The sequence below is a fragment of the Amblyomma americanum genome, chromosome 5 (genome assembly GCF_052857255.1).
Source record: "Amblyomma americanum isolate KBUSLIRL-KWMA chromosome 5, ASM5285725v1, whole genome shotgun sequence".
NCBI lineage: Eukaryota > Metazoa > Arthropoda > Arachnida > Ixodida > Ixodidae > Amblyomma > Amblyomma americanum.
In genome coordinates, this window is record NC_135501.1 from 205013720 (window position 1) to 205037078 (window position 23359).

The following is a 23359-nucleotide window of genomic DNA, read 5'->3' on the forward strand; positions in this document are numbered from 1 at the left end:
ATTCGCACTGTACAAATAAATGCAGCCCAGTCTTGCTAAGCCGCGGGAGTGCTTCATGGGAAATTGGTAACGTACGCGACGAAATATTTGTAATAGATTAAAAATCAACCTAACTGGTAAGCAGTTTTCTTTTTGTGGAAACCACGATCTCCATGTTCCTTATTAAATAATGAACAAAAAGTACGGCATTTATTGTCTAGCAGAAAAACAAACTCTTCCGTTAACTGTCTTTTGCTGCAAAAAAAAAAAAATCCGCACTATGCAAATATATTCTGAATAACACAGTTTGTACTAGAATTCAAGTTTGAAAAATACCGATTGATTTCTACCCCCGAATTCTCCTAAAATAAAATCGGAAAACGAAGGGCCCTCTGCACATCCTAGCGAGTATGGGAGGAGGGAGATAATGAAGCAAGATGCGCCTTTCCGTTCCGTGGACTTGTTCCATTATCTTGTGGCTTGCATGGATCGCCGCGTCGAAGAATGTGGAACAGATCGTTCACTTCGGCAACAGAGCGTCCTTGCAGTAACAATAACGACCAACAATGAGAGAGAAAAAGAGAGAGAGAGAGAGAGCATGACTGACGACGACGTTGGTTGTTGCTCAGGACCGGGCTTGCTGACAGACGTCCAGCCATGCGTTGATAATTAAGAGCGGAACGCAGCAGCATGGCTTGAAGACCAGCAGCTGGTGCGCTCCAGCCAGAGAGACGAGCAGTGAGAAGTTCAGGCAACGCGGTTCCCCGTAATCGCTGGGCGCATCGAACCACGAACGCAATTTGGCGCAGGTGGAATGCAGCTCGAATCGATCGATGGCGCGAGCCGATTGCGCGCAAATATGCGCACGCGAAGGCGGGGGGTGGCTTGCCATGTGCTGATTTGCTTATTTTTTTCCGTCAGCGATGCGGAAACCAGAAATGCTTGGAGTTGACCAGAGTCTGGAATAGACAGATGGGAATGTTTTCCACTTATCCGAGGAGGACTGAAATGAATGTATTTTTCAGATGTCTGAACGGAAAAAAAACATATTTCACAGAAGACTGCGGCTCTTTGGGACGGATATCGATAAAATGAGCGAGCACTTACCTTAGCTGAAAGTTTCAACCCCTGCACAGAAGATGTCGATAACGTTGCAAGAACAGAGGTGCTCTAAAAAGAAGGAAAGGAAGACTAGAGGGGGCAATTTAGCTCCACCTTAATGATATGACGCGATAGCGGTAATAAGTTGATGCCCACATATGCGCAATCAGTCACTCTGTTTTCCGCTCATAGATCGCTGGGAGTTCTCATACCACTCCTGGTGCAGCGGTGAAGCGCTTAAGTGATGCGTCACTGCCCTGAAAAGTGGCTGTTTCAAACACAGCCACCGCTGGGGCTTGTGAGACGCAGGTTGGTTCTCCCGAGCAACGTCTCGCGACGAATTATTTAGTATAACCTCCGTCTGCCACGGTGGGCAGTTTGCTTACAATCCGATTGGCAGGTTGTGATGGCGACATAAGGTCAAGTGTGGGGGAGGGGCCACCGTCGGCGATGCCGACGACAATGCAGTATTTCACGAACGGGACGCCTAACGCTATCCGTTAAAAAAATTAACAAAATACAAGAAGGTAAATAATTGGAAGAACGATAATAAAATCTGATGCGAGAAAGCTGCGACTGCGTTTGTACTCACTCTTAATTATTAATTACATCGGTGCTTTTACTCTAAAGTACGCTGTTACACTAAGCCAAGGCTTCACACACGCGACTGAAGTTTCCTGAAGGGTGAAGGTGGGCGGAGATTTGAGGGTGGGTGGTAGTTGGCGCTTCCGAAGGTTGGAAGTTGAGTGGAGTGGTGGTCGAGGGTGGCGCTGGGGGGGGGGGGGGGAGGAGGTGGCTGGGGGGGGGGCGGTTTTTCTGGTGGGCAGCTTGCTTTCCCAGTGCATCTTTGAATTCGATTTCACCTTTGCTTGTCTGTTCCGCGGCTGCGCAGTCTTCTAGTCTGTGAGGGCCTTGTGGGCTGGTGGGTGGTACTCCTGGACGGTAAGGTTGAATGGACTAGTGGTGGATGGCGTTTGTGTAATAGGCAGGTCTGCGGGTGTGGGGTGGGAAGGCGGATCGATGGTGGCTGCAGGTGGATAGTAGTGCGGCTTTTGAAATACATCCCCTGAAATATATAAATTTACATTTATGAGCTGCAGCTGGCTTACAATAAGCATTTCTAAACATCTGACCTTTTCTTGCTGTTCGCCATGCAGAAATTTATTCTCATGCAGCTATCCCAGCGCTCCTCCAATGCGGGGACAATCGGATCGCTAAAATATGACCAAAATACGAAAAACAAATTGTTGATACGTGGCCCATAGAAGGAGGACGCGGCTTACTGCTAGAGCTGTAAGGCAAGCAAACAAATTTTTTGCGTGTCTGTGGGTATGCGTGAGTGCATCTCTGTTTTTTTTTTGTGTGTGCTCATTCTTATGCAAGTGTGTGAGTGGTTTTCTTGTGTCCTTTTTTTTCTGAGGTATTGCCGACTTCATGGAAAGATAGCGTTCTTTGGGTAAAAAAAAAAAAAAACCTTCCCATGCCACCCGTCGGGCTCCTGGCCCGCTGTCTTTTGACATATTCCGGACACAGAAGAGACGTATGAAGAGGGACTGGCGGAAGTATACTCAGCGCATGATTATGTGTGTGCCAACAAAGATGCGATGACCGCGATACCACATTGTGCATGCGGTAGAAGAACCGAGAAAGAGAGAGAGAGAAACATTTTTTTGACTTCTTCAGTTAAGGAGGGCGGTTCTCTGAAGTATGGGAGACCAAGGGTGGTTGCTGCTCATCATGCCCTCTTCACCACCTGTAGCTGAGTCGAAGGGTCCGAGTTGGCCAGCACCGCCTCCCATTGCTCGAGGCTCCTCCTGTTTTCCTCAATATCTGAGTTTGCCTGGCTGCATGCCTCTACTGCTCGGCAGAGGTTAGCGACCTCTATCGTATGCTTCTGGCTAAACTGCCAAGCTGCATGGTATCTTGCTAAGTTGGGAGGTGCCGGCCTGTAGGCCGCTCTAGACTGCTGGCTGTGCCATATTGTGTGCTCTGCCGGGCGGTGGTAGTTTTCTCCTTTTTAGTTGAAAGCATGCCGTATGGCGCTGTATGGCTGCGCTTGTGTGGATCCCAATGAGTAATCACTACATTATTACAAAGTATATAGTCCCTTCTCCGTAAGAGTAGCAGCAACCTTGCTTCCAAATTTGTCGCTTTACAATCTTCAGGTGACTTAAGCGTGCTCATAATCTATTACTACCGCTTCTAAGCCCCAGGAGCTTAGACGACCAAGTTTATTTTTATGGTTTCGGATCTATCAACACGGTATTTCTCCCTCTTAAAACAGGCCGCAAAATAAACGTTGCTTTTGAATGTTGTTGTAGTTAGGAGAAGTTTGAGAAAAAAGTTATTAAACGGTGCATATTTTCGTTGCTGGTTTAAACAAGCGGGTCGAGACGGGAGGTGGTGGTGAGAAACTTTATAAAGTAGAGCAAGCCTTAATTGTTGGCCTGCTCAAGCGGCCGTCCCATGCACTGACCCGTCATACAGCCCGTTACCCTGGGAGGAGCGCAGCTGTCCGAGCTCTCCCGCTCTGACAGGAATAGGGGGTGTAGTGGAGAAGAGGAGCCAACTGGGGAGGAAATACGTTGACTGTCACGTGGTGCGTGAGTAGCACCAATATGTGTTTTGACAGCGTATGAGCCGCATACTTTGCAGCAGGGGTGGCGTGAGCGGTTGGGTTTATGCAGCGTTTGTATGCGGATGCCACAGGGAAAGAAATTAGGTTGCGCGGATCGTACATAAGCACATTCGTGGATGGTAAGGCGTGGGAAAGGGAGGGAGTGTTTGCTTTCTTTCTATACAACGTTATGGAGGCCCTTTATCGTGCTTTCCGCGTACATTAAAGCTCATTTGAGACGCATACATTATGGGAGATAATAAAGAGGCACACAAGCTACGTTACGCTTCCACAGTCGTCGTCAAACGGAATAGTAGTGCTCCCCCTGAAGGTGCACCAGTGAAGCGTAGAGCAACGAACTAAATCTTTTATAGTTGGCAGTTTATTTTTTTTCTATTAGTACCGTACTTAACGTCCCACAAATAGTGCGGCCAGAACAATCAAGTCACTCAGACGGCTAACTATTTCAGACCGTGAGGGACGGCTGACGGGCAAGATGTTAGAGGATATTCCGCAAAGTTCTTGCATCGCTGCGCGCACAACAGCAAGAACACTAAAGAGATGGGTAAGTGGAGATTGAGACAGACAGGTGTGCCACGAACAGAGAACGATATTGACTCGCGGTGGCGCAGCATTAGGTTGTGTTAAGGTGGAGCCTAAATTCGCACCTTGCGAACAAGGTCTCTGTCGTTGCCATGATTCAAGAAAGGGTGAGGAAAATAAAACGCCCCCTAGAAAAACACCCGCAACGACACTCACTTTCTTTTCCCATTTCATTTACCTTTCCAACTTGATCTTATTTTTGTTTCCGTGTTTCTCATGCATGTTTGTTTGCCAGCCCCCGTCAACATCAGGTCGTGTGCTTTTTATCACAAACTCGTGCTCGCAGCGCCTCTATCCAAGTTTTCTTTTGTTCACGCTGGGGTTCGAAGACAGTGGACAGACTAAGCTGCTTTTATAACTACAGCGCTGGTTTCATTTCACTATAGACTTGTGTCGTTCCTTTGATTTTCAGCTTTAGGCTGGAATGCGTAGCATGGGCTGTTGGAAAACCTTCAAAACAAGGCAAAAAAAAAAGTTTAGTTAAAGAGGGGGGGGGGGGGGGCTGTGAGGTAGCCGGGAAGTTTGCAAAGTATTTGCACAATCTCTTCAAGTGAAGGCTGTTTCTAATTAATGCAGGCAGTTTTCGGCACACGCGGGCCTGAGTTCCGGTTTGTGTTCGTACGCAGCCCGCATCGTCGAGTTGTCAGCCGTGCGCAAATGCGGCCATACTGACCGCACGCTCCGTCGACTTGTGCTGCGGGCCGAGAGCAAGCCGCACGCGCGACACCTCCGGCTTATGCTCGGAAAACAAATAGAAAGAAAGAACATATACGCATCCGAAACCTCTTCTTATGTTTTCTGGACGAGAAAACTGTGGAACTCGAAGCGGTCGCAAATTTCCTGTTGTTTTTTTTTGTTCTTCTGCTGTTTTTTTTTCATTTCTTTGCGTTTTCATCGATCCTTCCTCGTTCGCGACATGTGAAGCACGCCACGAAACAGGTTGCGCAAATGGAGGAGCCACGCCGCGTTTCACTCGAGCTTGCACGAGTCAGCAAATATCCTCCTCTTCTTTTTCTCTTTTACTGATTTATTATTTATTTTTTTCGTTCGGAAATCGTGTCTTTCATGGCGTGTTTCGGTAATCAGCGCATAATTAGGATGCGACAGAAGCCTGATTAAGTTTCTGAGCACACTCGCTGTGGTATCTATTTACAGTTCTTGGCGCATATTTATTCCGCTCGCCACGCTCTAACTGCCGCCTGTAGTTGCAAGAGCAGATAAAATAACACGCCTGGCAATCTGCCGCTCATACTTATCATTGGTTGTAATTTTTTTTTCCGCGAAAACCGAGTGTTTCGCGAGTCGTCGTGGTAGAAGATCTGTTAGCTCAGTGGCCACCTGTGCAGGTTTGTATGCAGCGAGTGTCCAACACTATCGATCAGTGGCAATGCAGACAACGTTACGTGCAGGCAGAGATTGTGCGTAAAAACATGCTTACATAACCAACTCTCAGGCTTCCGGCTAGGAAATGTTGCGTATAGCTAGCAGCTGCATACGTTGTGCTTCCGGGAAGGATAAGTAATTAAAAAAAAAACAGCCTTTTTGAGGTAAAAATATGGCTCTTGCGGCGTAGTATTACCACTGCCGGCGGACGCCACAAAACTTGTGAATCATCTTAACTAGTAAGCTGCTTAACTTGTTTCTTATAATTGACTTTTAACTATCAGAGTTAGGCGCCTTGTTCCACATAGAGATTGGTATCTGGCTGTTCGTAATAGACATATCACTTTTTATAATTTCGAAAACGCGACTCGGTCGATTTTGGAATTTGTCGCGAAATTCGAAAATCGCCCGCCTGCGGTGAGTGCTGAGCGATGCCTATCAAGTCGCGTTATTCCGTGGCATGCGTGCCTCTTGACAAGCCTCAGCTGGCGCAGTGAGGAGTGTTTAGAACAGATCCTCGGACGGGAAAAAAAAGTCACGTGATACGCGCGCTACAGAGCGACACGACTTGATAGGCGTCGTTCAGCGCTCACCGGAGGCGCGCAATTCCCCTGCGCGGATGCCACTCCGTTACCATACCAAAACAACGGCTACATGTTCTACGCATGGCGCATCTGGCGATCTTAATTTACTCTTCTTGATATCATGACGGAAGCCAACAGTCCCCAAAGCCAAGGGGCATAGGGGCATATTTTTGTTAATATGGGGTTCCCGCCAATGGAAGATTAATAGCGTAATCATTTTTAAGGAAAAGACAACCACATGTCCCCTGTGGGATCCGAACCTACGACTCACGACCTCCGAACTCCGCGTCCGGTGCTCTGACTATGGGTTCGGATCCCACCGGCAGTATGCGGTTGTTTTTTCTTCTGCTTTCTAATAATCTCAAGAATAATTACGCTAATAATCTCCCACTGATGAACACCACATATAAAAAAAAAGCAGAATCACCAATGCTCCTTGGTGTCGATGACTGCTGGCTTCCGTCATGTATGTCATAACGAGGCCCTCTTTTCTCTTCTTGATATCAATTAGATTATCATGAACTCCAGCTTGTTCTCTAGATCACTGTGCTCTCTTCCGGACCCTTAATGTTAATTTTACATTCACATATAGTTCGCTCTGTAGCGGCCAGTTTAAAGTCGGGCCTTTTCGTTTGTTGCTAGCTTTGAGCCTATGCCTTATTGAACATGCACCACGGAGGTGTCATTATCGAGCCGTTCTCATCCCGTCTCCGGCAAATTATACGACTGCTTCTCCCGGAAATCAAACACGAGATCCCAGCAGCTGCAGCTGAAAGCGCCATTCGCGGCTCCAGGCTTCCTCGCGGGTTCCGTTAAGAACATGCGGGGCTGTTCATCTGCTTTCAATGCAAATGCACTTGCAGATCATGGAACGGTGAACATCGCGCATCCGTGATTCCTTTGATCGTTCGGAAATAGTTCAAACGTCTGCAGAGTCTAAAGTAGTGTCTTCTTCCTCCTCCTCCTCTTATTAGCGAGAGTGCTGATTGATGTTTGAAATGGATCGATAATTGAATCTTGCTAGTGCCCCTTGAGGAGCCATCAAAAATGTCCCGAAGCCCCATTGGCGTGTTGCTACATACGGGAGCAAAAACACAAAATAATAAAATGGGCAGTGGCTTAACTGGCCTAACGCGGGAATTCAGCGAAAAGCAAGCGTCTGAGGCTCGTCCATGGCTGCTCCGCTCCACATTCGCGACAGCCGTTCTACGTATATATACCCACACGACCACGTGGCCTTACGACACCCCCCTCGGATGTCATCACGTGGCTTCACATCACCCCATCGGATGTTCTTAAGGTCAGGCGTCAAGGGTTCGACACCATAACTGTACCACATATGCTCATACACGGCTAACGTGGTTGGGCTGAAGGTCGTTCAAGGTCATTCTCCGGCCTACGCGACGACTGCTTTACCTAGCGTAGTGAAGCTCTTCGCTTAAAGAAAATGGAAAAATAAGCGACGCAAGAACCACTGTGCAAGTACTCGCTGCCCACTGGTAACAACACGAGTTTTGCCACACCTGCTATGGGCAACGGGATATGCAGGATATAACGGGAGGTTTTAATTAATCAGGCTCCGAGACGGGACGTTGCAATTGTCTTGCAGGAGTTTGTAATACTGCCGGAAAAAATTACGGAGGCCTGGATGACGCACTGTGTGCCCCTGTGTTTCCTTCTAAATACTCCACGGTGGCAAGTGACGTTTGGCGGTTGGCCTCAAGTGGCTGAAACTATTCCAGAGCCCTCCACCATAGCGTCTCATAGCGCTCGCGCAGCTTGTAGAAATTAAACCCCTGATGCCCATAGGTAGGCACACTCACTCATGAGTGCACACATATCGCCTCGCTCACACTCACGGAAGTGAGTGACAGAAGTGACGGAAGTGAGTGTGAGTGTGAGTGAGTGGTTGTGAATGGTTGTGAGTGTGAGTAGACATGAGTGCGAGTGAGTGGTTGTGAGTGTGAGAAGACGTGAGCGTGAGTGGGAGTGAGTGGATGTGAGTGCGAGTGGCCGTGAGTGTGAGTGGAATTGAGCCACCCCGCATGGCGCAGAGGTAAGATTGCCCTTACTGCGCCTGCAACAGAATGCTTGGCGTGCTTCTGATTTGCATGTGCTGGCTTTCTGGTTATTTTTCCAAATTCCTTGAGCACGAACGTTTAAGCTTGTAGGGTGCTAAAAAAAAAACTGCAAGCATTTTCTATCTGTCGGTCATCTTTTTAAAACGATGCATGTCGTTGGACATACAAGGGTCTTCGGATCTAAAATGCTGCACATATTCGACGTGCGTTCTGTTACCTTTGAAGCAAATCAGCGGTGAGATTGCTAGCTACGAAGGTCGGGTAGCCCTATGCAGTTCTAGCTGCCTTATTTTGATGCAGGACTTTACGATAGGCATACACCGTTAGGCTGGATGCACTGAGCCCTCTCTGAGCACCCTTGGAGCTTTGTCAGCGGTGCAGTAGTGTGGACGAGGGAGGACAACATCAACTGAGAAAACCGAGACATTCAGAATCCTGAGTACTTTTACCTGACTGAAGCCACAGAGAGATACAGCTCTAGTTTTGTACTACAGTCCTCGCAGCACGACTGGTGTGGTAGCTTTCAGTTTTGAAACTCTGCACAAGTAAGAAATCAACTGGGAGCGAAGTACCGTATGGAAGAAAGTTCTCTATCGCCACCTCTCTGACCATGATTATGCATTCAAGGAAATGAAGATCGCGCATTTGAAATTCCGCCCAATTCGTGCAGACCGAGCCGAGTAATTTGCATTAGTTGATTGTAATGTGGACATGGTCTCCGTCTGTGTGAGTGCACCGAGCACTGAAACGCGTCATGCATGATGTACGAAGCTCGGCACCTCGAACCGTTCTATCTTCCAAAGACTACATTTTCTTCGGCGATCTTTGCATACGCCGACAGAGACTTCACGCCTGGCAAAGGCAAGCTGCAACTCGCCAGCAGTCACACCTGATGAAGGAACCAACTACGTTATTAAACGTCATGTTTTACATTTTTTTCTGTTCTTTAATTTTTGGCTGGCCTTCTTTTCTAACTTGAATTAAGCTTTAAGAAGCACGGAGACTGCAGAGCCGTGAAGGATGTCTCTGTGCCGCGTTTCTCCCATTACCTGGCGTTGTGCATAATTCCCCCCCCCCCCCCTTTTTTTATGGAGCCAGTTGCAGCTTTTGTTGAGTTGCGAACAGAGTGTTAGTCGCCATAAGACGCACACAAACCTCATGACGGCGAAAAAAAGTCCAGAGCTGTAGATTCCTGGTTTCTTGCTATTTTCGTTGTACTATTATAAAGCAGCTCGAGGAATAGAAAAAACCCAACTTACTGAGGTTTCTTCATTTGTAGCATTTTCAAGAAATGACATTGCATAATGTGCTAGCGACAGAGGTACTGACAAACGCAGTCGATGGACTGAGTGCGCATTGGTGAAAATTATGAAGCATTGTAGTGCTGTGTGATTTCAAACGGTGTGCTTTATTAGTAGTTCTTTGGGTAGCGTTCAGTGGCATGAAGTGTATTAAACGAAGTAATGAGGAAAATGATTTCCAGAAAGGAAAGAGTAGAGGAATTTATTTAATCAAGTTGGAGGACACCTCAACCACAGTCTGAGGCACAGCATGAAGAGGGAGTAAAGAGGAAAAGAAAAGGAGGGGAAGCATGTAAAGGATGAGAGGCTTATTTACAGAGAACTGCATTGACGTTGGCGTGAGTTATGAATATCAGATGGGGGAGGAGGAGGAAAGACTTTATTAAAAAGAAGAGGAGTTGTGCGAGCTTATGGGTGGGGTCCTCATTCCAGGGTTTCACTGGGTTGAGTCGCCCTACGGACCTGTTGTATGAAGGCCTACTGGTCCTCCAGGTTATCGCTGGTGAGCAGCGCCTCCTACCGCTCAAAAGACGTGTATTCTGTCTGTAGAGTGTATGGTTTCGCCCCCCCCCCCCCCCAATCCCCACGAAATGTGGAAGAGTGTAGGGTGGGCTTGGCACCAGGGACAGGTATCTGGGTATAATGTTGGGTGTATGAGATGTAGTCTATAGAGGTTTGGAAATGTCTTCGTCTGTATCTGCCGCCAAGAGACGTCGTCTGGGGTGTCTAATTTCCTATGAGGTGGAGGGAAGTGTCTCCTTTGAATACGCTGAAACTCGAGGCGTTCGTTATACCTGGCAGGTAGAGGATGTCAGTGCGTACAGAAGAAAGAGGTGAATGCACGCAAACACATGATCATAGCGCTTAATCACAGCCTAAGGTTGAGACCCGCGATGCGTTAGAAGCGAAGGAAGCCTCGAACGGCGCATTGAGCTTTCCAAGCTTTTGGCGAAATTAACGGTCATCCGACAAATGCCTTCCGTCAAGACGCGGCCAGGAAGCTGCAGCGACAGCTTTATTTTTTTGCGTGCGTACAAGTGATAAACCGTGATTTCATGCTCCACACTGCAGTAACAGGTATGTTAGGAGAGCCACAGCTTGGAGAGTCAGCACGACCAAATAAATATCAAGATCGCCGCATGAAAGACACGCTCAATCTCAGAGACAGAGGCAACATGTGGTTCAGGGCGTCCTTGAACGTTGTCTAACATACATGCTCCAGTCTGTGGTGCCGCAGCGTCAGCGCACTGAAATTCCCATTCTGATGCCCCGGTTTTTAATTACGTCCGTTGAAGCGTGAGATTGCCAGTCACATTTGGCTGGATACACGCTGGTCGCGGCAATACGCAGAGGATTTTTTGAACGGATGTTTCACCTAATGGGAACCCCACAAAGGTAATTGGAAAGTGCGCTAGAACAGTGTAGTCGAAACGGTCGTCTACGAGGTACGCAAAACCATTTAATTCAAATTATAAACACCGCGTTTATCGAGTTCGGTTTCAGGAACGAATAGCGTGATTTCCCTCTTCCTATTTCTCATGGAAGGGCGCTAGCCCGTTTTTATAATGAAAGTCTGTGATAGGTGCATTGTGTTTTTGCAAGGAATAGCTTGAGAGACTTTTATTCAGTGCAAGGGTTGTGTGTGGATAAGATGGAAGAGAAAGGGGGCCAACGCTGTTCACCACATTTAGCATGAAGAGGTCGTGGGATCAACGTTCACCAATGCGACGATGTACCCTTTGAGCTGTTTCAGTTCAGTTTCTTTAGCTTTCTTTTTGAACCAACTTGATTTTTCATCATCATGCTTAGGACACTACTATTAGTTTGGGCTTTTTAACGTGGCCAGGCATTGCTCGGTGCTTTCACGCAAGCAGCTGCGTAGTGTGGGCTTCCTGGCCACTCGCTTTTCAAGCGCATGGCTGCGCGACTCGCACTATTTGGCGCGTGCCCCTTTTTCTTCACTCGGGTGTGAGCCGGTGCACCCACAATTAACACCGCTGCGCATGCCCGGCGGGTTTTTCGCCAATCGCCAAGAGCTTGTACGTGATCGCGGCAGCAAGTAGAGATGTGCACGAAGCAAGCAGTCATGGCTCGAGTATTCGTCAGCCGAGCAGGAGACGCGGTAGTTACTGAACGTTTCTCAAAGGACCGCCTTGCATGATTATACGACAATACAAATCGTTTTAAACTAGAAAAGAGCATCTTCTCCCTCCAGACAAAACCTTAGATAAGGAGCAGGAGACCACCTGGAGGTGACTCGCGACGCGATCCTTAATGATTCCTCACTTACTATCAGAATTATATCCCGGTGCTTCTTTCACTCCCTCCTTTACCCCTTCCCTTACGGCGCGGTTCAGGTGTCCAAAGATATATGAGACAGATACTGCGCCATTTCCTTTCCCCAAAAACCAATTATTATTATTATTATTATTATTATTATTATTATTATTATTATTATTATTATTATTATTATTATTATTATTATTATTATTATTACGACCCGGTATGTACACTACGTGGCGAAATAGCCACTTACGATCACATATTGTGGAACTGTAGAAAGGAGCCGCCACCGGAGTCCCTAATACGTGTTCCTACTCTCGAGCAATGGGAGACCGTGTTGGTCGGCTCAGACCTGGGCGTCCAAACCAGGGCCATTGAATGGGCTACTCAGGTCAGTCGTGGACTGATAGTCGGCCTTTCCGGCCCTGTAGCAAAGGTCCAGCGGCAGCCAGTATCGAGGAGGCATCTAAAGCTGTACCCACCGTGAATGCCTGCGTACCCCGGAGCCCCGTCACTGCATCGCACTAAGCTTCAGTTCGCGCAAAGTGCTTCTTGGAACTGCCGCTATCTTCCCTGTGTTATAAGTGGAGTTACATGCATTGTGTTCTCCATTTCTTTCTACAATGGCTGTGCGCACTTTGGGTGTTTGTAGTTTTGCGCGACAGAAGCGATATTTTACACTGCACTTTCGTCGTGTTGCACGTCGCGTGGCACCATGGCTCACGAACCCCATTTAAATAGGAGCATTAGCCTTCACAGATTCTTTTCATTAAAGATACGGGGTCAAAAGCTTGTGCATCACTGCCGGCATAAATTTCAAGGGTAGCCCACTCAGTTGATTAATATAGGCAAGAGAAGGGATATGGGCAAGGCAACCTTCTTGCTTACACAAATGGCGTTTTTTTTCCGCATTTTGTACACCTTCATTTCCAATGATCATGACGGACCACTGACTTCAGTTTCGAGGCATTTTGTAAGCGATAAAAACGTAGCACTACTGCCAGTGAAGCAAACGCAGCGATCTTTTAAAATGGCTAGCAACGGCTATTTTCAGTGCCTCGTGGCGTGAACTAAAAAGCCTGTTTTGTTTTTTTTTCAGTTTTGCCGAAGATGAATCCATACTCTGTTAGGACGTCACTGCTCTCGCGAAATCCCATATGCGCAATATTCAGGAGAGGCGCATTTCGCAATGAAATAGATTTTACTGATGAGCCAAAAAAGAAAAAAAAAAAGCCTAGAAAGTTGGAAAATTCAATCGTTGTTGTGGGACGTATAATAGAAAAGCTGTAGCATCTGAAACGCATGTACCAAGAAAACCTCGTCCTATGGAGTGCCAACCACTTCCTACTTTTTTTCTTGCGTTTGACTTCGAAAGGTTGGACTTGTTTTGTTCGCAAATTTAAGAAGGCTTTACACTTAGAATCCTGTGAATATACCGACCCCAGCGGCTGCAAAGAGATGGCCCTGCAATGTTATCCGAGCCGACATCTCAGTGACTGATGAATGGCCCGAGCGAATATGACAGGCAGTAAGCCAAGCCTCGTGGCGTTCTGTTGCCTCAGAAGGTCGGTGCACTGCTTCTGACACCGCAAAGCGTTACCTTTCCGACTAAGACGATGTGCAGGGCCGCGAGCTGCACTGTGTTGTGCAGTGCCCATATTGTAGAAAACAGAAAAATCCGGGGTAACTGACCTCGTCGTTGACCAACCGAACAGAACGGATGGAAACGAAAGTCTGAACTTCTCTCCCTTGAGCCACGCAGTCAGTTTCACGAGCGGCTTCAGCGGCGTCGTTCAATGAAACGTGCTCGTCTCATTTTCAACCGATATTCTCCATCGTGTACGCTTTCACTTTTCCATCGCTTTGCTCCGCAGTTTACGGCTGGTCAAAGGATTCACTTGCATCTCTTTCGTCGAACTTCCCATATTTTGTAACAAAAGAACTGTAGCGCAACCAAGATGAACACAATAAAGGACCACACAGGTCTAGCGCTAGCGGAATAGCGTCTCGTCTTTCTGTGGTTCTGCAACCATAGCTATATAAGGGACTTTTTCTGGAGTTTATGGCTGGCGGCGTCGGGTGATTTCAGTTGATGCAGACATATGTTGATGGTGATAATAACCGGGTTAGCAATCAACCGAAAACCCCCGGGATGTCTTGTGAGCAAATGAGGAAAGTATATTGATGGTGATCGATCGATTCATAGACTGATTGGTTCATTGGTTGATCGGTTAAATGACTGATTGATTCGCCGAGTAGATGACTGAGTGATTATGCTGTCAAAGCTGTGAGGTGTTACAGAGAGGAGGGACGAAAACTACAAAGTTATATTGCACACAAATACAGCGAAAGCGCTTGTGCACTGAAAGGTCACGGAATGTTTCTTAGAGAAATATGCTGGTTGTACAAGGCTAGACACTGGATTACTGAAGTGTTTTTGACTTCGAATGATTGTCGTGGGGCCAGGATGGTAATTTCGTGCGGCATGGAAGTACTCCTACTTTATGGCCATGAAATGTCCAAGACGACAGGTATGCTAATCGAAGAAAAAGTTTACTGCTTCGATGTAGCGGTGGTCCCGAGTTCGATCCCCGAACCAGGACGATTTTTTCTTCGCGCAATGGTGGAACCATCGAAACAGACGCAGGACAAGAACGAGGAGGCACACACACATTCACACAATAATTACAGCCATGAAAAGCAATATGCAAAAAGGGGGTACTCGGGCATTTTCGCTCTCTGCGAACATGAACAGCTGTCAGCATGTAAAACAGTTACCCTAAAGACGATACTCTCTTCGTGGCGGTATTCACGTTTGACTACAGTGTCACAGAAATAGTTCAAGAGTTTTAGCTCTTCTACACAGAACATACAAGTGTCAGCAACTGAACTGTGTGTTGTCGCTACGATGTAATATGACGAACGCTAGGGCGCCCGTGTGCTGTGCGATGTCAGTGCACGTTAAAGATCCCCAGGTGGTCGAAATTATTCCGGAGCCCTCCACTACGGCACCTCCTTCTTCCTTTCCTCTTTCACTCCCTCCCTTATCCCTTCCCTTACGGCGCGGTTCAGGTGTCCAACGATATATGAGACAGATACTGCGCCATTTCCTTTCCCCAAAAAACCAATTATTCAATTATTAAATTATTAATATGACGAGAGTGAGGGTTTCTGCTAAGGCGAAAATTCTCCTTGCATAATATTCGTTTTAAATGTAGCCATGGTATTAATGCGGAAATATTGAACAAAGAGCGCCAACTGCCTGCAGGGTACCAGCCGGCAATCCTTTACTACCAGCCAGCAATCCTTATCTATGAAAAGCGCTCCTTATCTTTGTGAACGAAGCCAGTCATGCGCGGTACACGCAATATATAAAAGTCAATTTACTGAATAGAACTCAGGCGAGCGGGCTTGGAGGTACGCGGCGACAAGCGTAACCGCAGTCGGTGTGCGTTCTATATTGTGAACTGAATATTCTTCTTTCTTTACCTTGCGTGCCTTGTGGCTCGTGGGAGTTATGAAAAAAGGTTCGGCGCAGCTTGTCTGCGCAGCTGGGTGCGTTCCGAAGGACACATTCTGTCGACGCGAGTCAAATTGAATTCACGTTGAAGCAGCTGCTGCTATCGAATGTAATACACCCAGCCGTATTGCATAAAGAGTTTCCGGCGAACACAAGCAAGGCCCGGTGCTGCGAGTCTTGTTTCGACTTTGGAAAAGCTGAAGATGTCGTGCCGCTGTCAGCATCCTTCGTCGCTCATCGTGTTTCGAAAAAAATGTCGATGCTGACCAGGCGCTTGCATCTGATACCGTGTGAGGAAAACTGCCTCATGTCGCTATACGCGGCGGTAGTCATTTTGAGGGAGCCAATCTGTATGATTTTATATTTCTGTCATTTTAGGGAGCGAATTCTGGTGGCATAAAGTTGGCGAATCAGTTCTAAGCAGTGCAGCGACAGAAGCAAATAAAGTGTCACAGCGAATCGTACTACAGAGGTTATTCCAGACATTGCTCAGGCTGCCTGGTTCTTCATAGCGATGAGTGCACCACTACAGCGTTCAACTGAACGGGACCAAAAGTTCTGTCACAGCAAAACCCGAGGCAATTGGGCTCGTATCAGAAGCTACAATTGTTGTGCGAGTAGAAAGACGATCTGTTTTCACAGCTGGAAGAAAAATTATGCTTTTCTTCTAGCTGTTTTCCAGGCTAAATCCGACGAGTATATTTTGGGCTAAAGGAAGTAAAGCCATATAAGTACGCTGCATCTCTCATAAAAACGAAATCGAAAGAGACGAGAGACGACGACTTCACTCAACGTTTAATGGGTGGAAGGGCTATAGGGAGAAAAAATATTTTACGTAGGCTTACCTCGTTGCTCAATGTGCTAAATATTTTGAAGCGCGAGCTTCACTACGCCAGGTTTTCAAGTGGGTAGCTTTGTTTATGACCCTGAAAAGCTTTAGAGGTCAAACCGTGGAGCAAAGTCACGTAGGCCATGGTGGCGCATATATGCGAAACCAAGATGGTGGGCCACCCCGAAATCTCTAAAACCATGGTCAAATTCAAAGTCAAAGGTTGATGTGTTGGGGACAACTTGCGATGCTGTATGACAGTGACGTCACATAAAAGGAATTTGAGTAAACAAGCAGATAAATCATGGAGATAGATACTCTGCTTGATAACGGGGGCGGAGCCACCATCTGTGACGTCAGTGGAGAGCAGTGTGTGTGTACACCAACGGCGAGCCGGTGGAGGTAGAAACCGGTTTTTCGATGGAGGAGGAGGAACATCCTGCCGGGACAGCGCGCCGAAAAGCGAAGCTTCAACATTTCAATGAGGATAGGAAGAAACGCCGTGGCTGAAGAGACAGAAGAAGAACGCGCGACACGCGTCGAAAAATGACGGAGTGCTACTGGGCGAAGAAACAACAGAAAGCCCTTCAGGCGGTACGTCTAACCAGCGACGCAGAGTTGGAGGTTTCTTTCTCTTCCCACCAGGTTTAACCAAGGCTAAACCACAGCTAATTTTATTTGTGCCGCTTACCTACTGATAATTAGAAGGCAGGCAGGGCAGGAAGGCAGACAGGGCAGGCCTGCCCTAGACAGGGCACGGCCGGCAAATAAATAAATAAATAAATAAATAAATAAATAAATAAATAAATAAATAAATAAATACAAGAATGAATGAATGAATGAATGAATGAATGAATGAATGGTGGTTTGATCGATTGGAGTCGCATACACAAACTCCCACTTCCCGGATGTTCCCTTTCTCCGCAACCTAATGCGACACTACGCCGCAGCAGTGGTCGAGAGGCAACATTATACTCTTTGCTGCAAGCCTCAGTTCTCGGAGTATCTGCTCCTTAGCTGTATGTTTTCTATTCGCTGTTCCCGAGAAGTGTTAAGGCATGCTGACGCATCCAGGAGCACCACAATCTTGCTGGCTTGTTTATGCTCCCGAGAAAACCCCCTTCTGTGCATTAAACAGACGAGGCGTCCCTTTAGCCTCGAGAGTCATGTGGACTGGGGCGCATCACCACTTAGTGCTGCCGTTACACCGAGCGCAACGCCTTGCTCGTTAGTTTAACTTCCCTCTTCCAGCTGCTGTTGCTCCTCTAACTTTGTTTACATCTCCCGGTGAAGCCTTGCCTTCTTATTAAATCGTCTCTTTGCTCTCCGGCTGTCCCTCCTGACTTCGTGCTTCGTCGTGTTCCTAATTGCCTAATTACTCCTGTGGAAGGCATGGCGCTTTTGACTGGGTTCAGTCATCCGACCCTGTTTATGCCTCTGGAGTCTTGTTTTCATTCCTATAGGTATTTTTTTTGTTGAAGCTTACTCTTACTTTTGTTCCTTCTTTCGACCGCTCTTTGCAGAGGTGGCACCGCCAGTGTGAGCGGCGCTGAACTGCACATTTCCTGGAACATCAACATTATGCGGTTTTTTGCGTTTTTTTTGCGCTTTCAGTATTTGACAACTTAAGGAGGCGGGATAGTTTCTTAAATTCTTTATACCGCGGTAAGTATTGTGAATACCCTCTTTTTATGCCTCCTATAATAAGAATTGAGAACTCGAGAGGCCTTTGTCCTAAAGTGGGCCTTGTTCAGCTGCTACTGATTATGATGACGATCATAGTTAAGAATTACCTGCCACTAAAACAACATATTGAAGACCTGCTTACGCTTGTGGGAGGCAAATTTCCCTCTTCACTTCGACATTATAATCTTGTTCCCTAAAGCGTAGGTTTTCGAGTGCTTCTAATGCGTTAGCATTGGAACCCACATGTCTGAAAAATCAGTCTGCCTGAAGCCTTGCTTGGCAGGTAGCAAAGTGGAGAGAAGGGCAACCCCTATCCACTTTCAGGGAAGAGGAGGGATGCGGCAGGAGGCGACTAGTGGCGGAGCGTGAATTGGTGGTACGGCCTGTCACACGGTAACTGACGAACTGGACCACGTCACCCTCTCGCACCGTGTGAACGCGGCAGCGGCAGTGGCTGCTTCGTCCGGGAAGGAGCAGTAATGGTAACGCATACTCAGCCACATAAATCGCGTTGATCGCCTATACTTTAAGAATTTGTTTTGCCGTTAAAACTAGACACTTAAACGCCGCACAACGTGCACAGGTAGTTAAATCTACACATGTTTTGTTATTATAAACCCTGCTTTGGGATTTTTAAACCTTGGGTAGTAATCATATGCGCTGACAAAGGCCCATAAGTAGCATCTCAGATTTTCATTTTCCCTGAGGGATGTTCCTGGTTAAATCAGGTTACTTCACACACCAAATGAAAAAAAAACAACACAGCTTCACACTAATGTTAATTCGACATCTGGAGCGCCTAGATATAGCGAGGCGAAAAAAAGAAGAGTGCATGCCGTTGGCTGATCACAACACACCACCATATTTAGAAGAACCTGGTGTGGTATTCCAAAGCACCTTGTAAAATTCAACAACAGCAAATCGGCGAGTGTTAGATTTGTTGCAGTAGCGCAGTCTTTTGACTCTGTTTATGAGTAATTACTCTCTGACTGTAAATGTCTATCTTCGCGGTCTGCTAACCGCGGTCAGGACTCCCTATCACGTTTATTCCTGAAGCCGTAGTCGACTTTTTCCTAGTGAGCACTCCTTCCAAAAACCATCCATGGAAATTCTCTATAACAGGCAGAATTTTGTGTACAGTGCAAAGATTTTTGAGAAAATAAGGCAGGAAGTCAACAAATCAGCTGACCCCACTATTTGAAGTCGTTCGAAAGAGGGGTTGAGGGCGTGAATACCTGGTTTCAAGAAGTTTTGTCTTGTTGAGAAGTTTTGTCTCAGCAGTTTGTACTTGAAACTGTTTCTCTGTAGTTGAAATAAAAAAATGTTTTTTAATGGCACGCTGCAAGGCATGCTTAGGCTTATAACTAATGAAGTGATATTGATGCACTGCTTGCTCAATCCTTCCCTTCAATCCTTTCGTTTTTTAATCCTTAAATCTTTCAATTTCAATCCTTCAAGACTTCTTTATTTTTATCGCATTCTTTGTAGGTTGCATTATTTGTAGGTAGTCCGGTATCTTATAGCGCATCCCGATCTTTCTACACGGCGTTTTCTTTGCCCTATGAGCATGCACTGCCGTCTAATATGATACCCTGAGGAGAAGCTGCCTTGCGGGCCATTAGGTGCCATACTTGTGTTTGCACGAAGAAAGCTGCCCATTGCTGCAATTTCAGTTAAAGTGAAAAAGTTGATAGGTCGTTCAGATAATGCTACATTAGTTCCAGCGCCAAATGATAAGCTGGTTATGCTGTGTAAGGGGGGCATGTATGTGTATTGGAGTCGTAGTGATATGCAAGTTTGACCACGTAATTATCTTACAGATAATGACACACACTTCCAATGGGCCATGTCACCTTGATACGTGATCACATCATTCCACGCCGACGATGACCACGAGATCTCGAAAGAGGGTGTGTAGGAGGGCAAATGTGAGCCTTGTTGCAGCGGCTGACTTTGTAAATTGATAAAAAAGGGATATTAGACCAATTGGCAGCTCTGTATGAACTGAGTAGAGTTCGTGCATATGGGCAGCCTTTGTTAAAAGCAAACAGCCCAAGGGGTTCGCTTCTGAGCCGCATAGTGGCGCTCTGGTAGCATCTTTCTTTCTTTATTTCTTTTTATTTGTTGCTTAGACGTTTGCCTAAGAAGGGGCTGAGGCTAAAGGCACAATGTTGCCTGAGAGGGCCTCAGCCCCTACTACATGACAAACAAACATACAAATTACAAATTATAACAGTCCGGCGGGCCGGTAAAAAAAGTAGGCCAGATGTAAGCGTTATACAGAGGAAAATACATACGGAAGAAAATACATACAGAAAAAAAAGACAGAAGCGCGTGACTAAAAATTTGCATAATAAATGTACGATGAGTATATAAATAAGAAACAAGGACCAAGATGGAAATACTGCCTACCACAGGTGTGAGGACACGAGTTACTCCGGGCTTCAGCAGAGTTGGAATGCGCACGATTACTAACGAGCCACACAGCGTGGCTCAGAAAGAAACGCTTTGGGCTCATTACTAGGAACAATTCGGGACAAACGCTTCTGGTTCTTTTGGCTCCCATCACGTGGCGTATGGCTCTGAAAATTCAAAAAAGAAGCGTTGAGCTCATGCGTAGCGTAAAAAAAAAAAGTCACAAAGAGATTGACCATGTGGCTGCAGAGCAGAACGAGATAGGCCGCGAGGCTTATCGGCACTGGATGGGCGCTGTGTCGAATTCTTGTTAATGCTAAGCGTTTCGCAAAAGCTGTCGGTATATCTAGCGTTATACACTCATCGACGGGTACAGTGGTTTATCCACGTATCCAACTGCTTTTGATCGACGTATCATTGGCACCAATAGTAAATGAATGGCCTGTCGGTAAGTTGACTTCTCTGGCGTTGGAAGTACTGGAGATCAAGGGGTGGGGTTGGGGGGGGGGGTCTTATATTAGGTTTCTAAGAAGCAACTGTCCTGCAATGAACATTACTCGGCTGATGAGGAATGTCATGGAGATGACGACGATAGTGCCATTAATGGTGAAGGTTGTGTTACCATTGAACAGAAAAATTCTTCACGAGTGCATATCGTGACAAATTTCTGCGCTTGTTAGCGTAGACAGTTTTCTTTGATTAGCGGAAGCGAAATGGAGGCAAAAAGTTTCGTTGGCGACGCTCTTTGTGGAATGAATTCGTTAATGTGGCAGATGATTCAAAGTGTACAGCTAATGAAAGTTTAATTTTTGTCCTTCACTGTGTAGTTTTGCATGCATATATTGCGCATATGCAGGGCGTAGGGAAGTATCGGCAAGCAAAATAAATAAATAAATGAATACGGGGAAATAAGGACAAGCAGGCATTTTCGATGAAATGCAGAGAACGATTCGACAAAGTTGTGGTTGACCGAGTTATGAAGCATTGGTTATTAAGAAGGTTAAAATGTAGTTCTCACACCAATAAATTATAACTAGTAAACCAATGAACACTGGCAACTACAATGCATACCTGACTTCAGAATACTTTAGAAAACGACGCCAACTATAAGCAAGATTGAAGATTTAAAGAAACCCTGGAAACAATATTCTGAGACTATTTTTGTCTCAGTTTATTCTTCTTACAAAGAAGCAATTTTCAAGAAACAGAAAGCAACAAAATGTCAACATAAGGTGATGTTGCGGCACATTTTCGTCTGTAAGATTAGATTTTCATTCCGTGATAACCTGAAGGCTCCAAACTTCAGACTCCACGCTTGAAATATGTGCTGTTTTGCCGCAACGTCTGTGCAACGAGCGAATTAAAAAAAGAAGTTTAACATATCTGACACATAATTTCATGGCACAGAAACTAAATCTGCTTTGTAACACCTAGTTATGTCGCAGTAACTCAAGAAAGAAGGGTTATTACTTGAAGCATTGAATTTCAGAAATGTGAGAAGCGAGAACTCCAGTGCAGACTAATGAGAAGAACTCCAGAAAACTTCCCTCTTCAGGAAAACGGTAAAAGATGCACAAAAGCGATGCGGATAGAAAAGCTTTTGCCACTCATGTATCTCCATTGGCCTCCATATATTTTTCGTTAGCTTTTTGATTTAATAGTGGGTAAGGTAGAGAAAGGTGACATTTACACTATTTACCGGGAGAAAAAAGAATGTAAGGAGCATTTACTGCTGCAAACGGTGCCATCCGTACTGGAACAGGAACCAGGAAAAGCGGTGCACTTAATGTCGGAGACCAGAGAAATGCGCTTTTTTTTTTTTTGCCCGGCAACAGTAGTACTAGATATTCATTGAATATCGGTCGCCAGAAGTCAAGGAAGAGGTAAGAGAGAGACTGAAAATAAAATAAAAACAAAACGACAGTGCGAACTTAAAGCAGGCGTATAAAACAAATCTTGCTAAAGAGGTCGGTTGTGACACGAGCCTGATTACCTAATTAGGGACGTGATGGAGTGTGATGCCCAGAGGGACTGCAAGGCAGCAGACACGTGACCAAGGCAGAGAAGGGCTTCAGCAGAGGATGCAATCCAGCTTACAGTGTTAGCAGCTGCCGGATGGAGGGAATTGGTGGACTAATGAGCAAGCGACAATTTTCGACTCAAGAGAAGCAGTGAGTTGTTACGGGCCTCAACCTAGTTGTGCCTCGAGCTAAAACGCGGTGCAGATCGTTTATTTAATGTACTGAACAGCGGTCTTGAACAGATTCTAAATTGACATGAACCACCCATAAGTGAGCTGTCTTAGCTAGAAGTGCTTTAAAAAAATACGCGAGAATGCCTGGTATTCGGGGCTGTTGTTCGACAGGTTACCAAAGCTCGTTGTTCAGGGAACCGAGGTTTTTTTTGGCTTTACTTTCGACAGGAATTGAATAGAAATGGATTATTTACTCTCGGTGATCTAATTTGCCTAAAGACCGACCTCCAAAGGGGTGAATTTTCACTACGAAGTTATCGTAGTGAAAAATCTTGCAAGGCGCGCTTCCTCCAATTCGTCGCAGATACCTCTATCCGAGGAGGCAGAAGACGTCGCCAGTGCGCGCTACATTCTCATAAGGCGCAATGCGCAGCTGTGTCTTTATTGGCAGCGGCTGGCTGGAGCAGAAGTGGTTAGAGCACACGATTAAATAGCACACGAAACACGTAAACACCGCCAAAAATGAAGATGCCGCCGCCGTCTGGAAGACGTTGAATTAACGAGTGTTAGCTGTTTGGTTTAGTAGAATTTATATGAATGAGATTAAAGTGAGGTACACCAATCAATAGAATACGAATTTGCCATCTTGAATTTATAAGTGACGTCACCATCAATCACCAATTGGATATATCAGTGACGTCACCAGTCAGTCACTAATTTGGTTGCTATATCGATTTACTATGGGAGCCGCCCTCTTGAATTCCTCGGACTTGGAAAATTTCA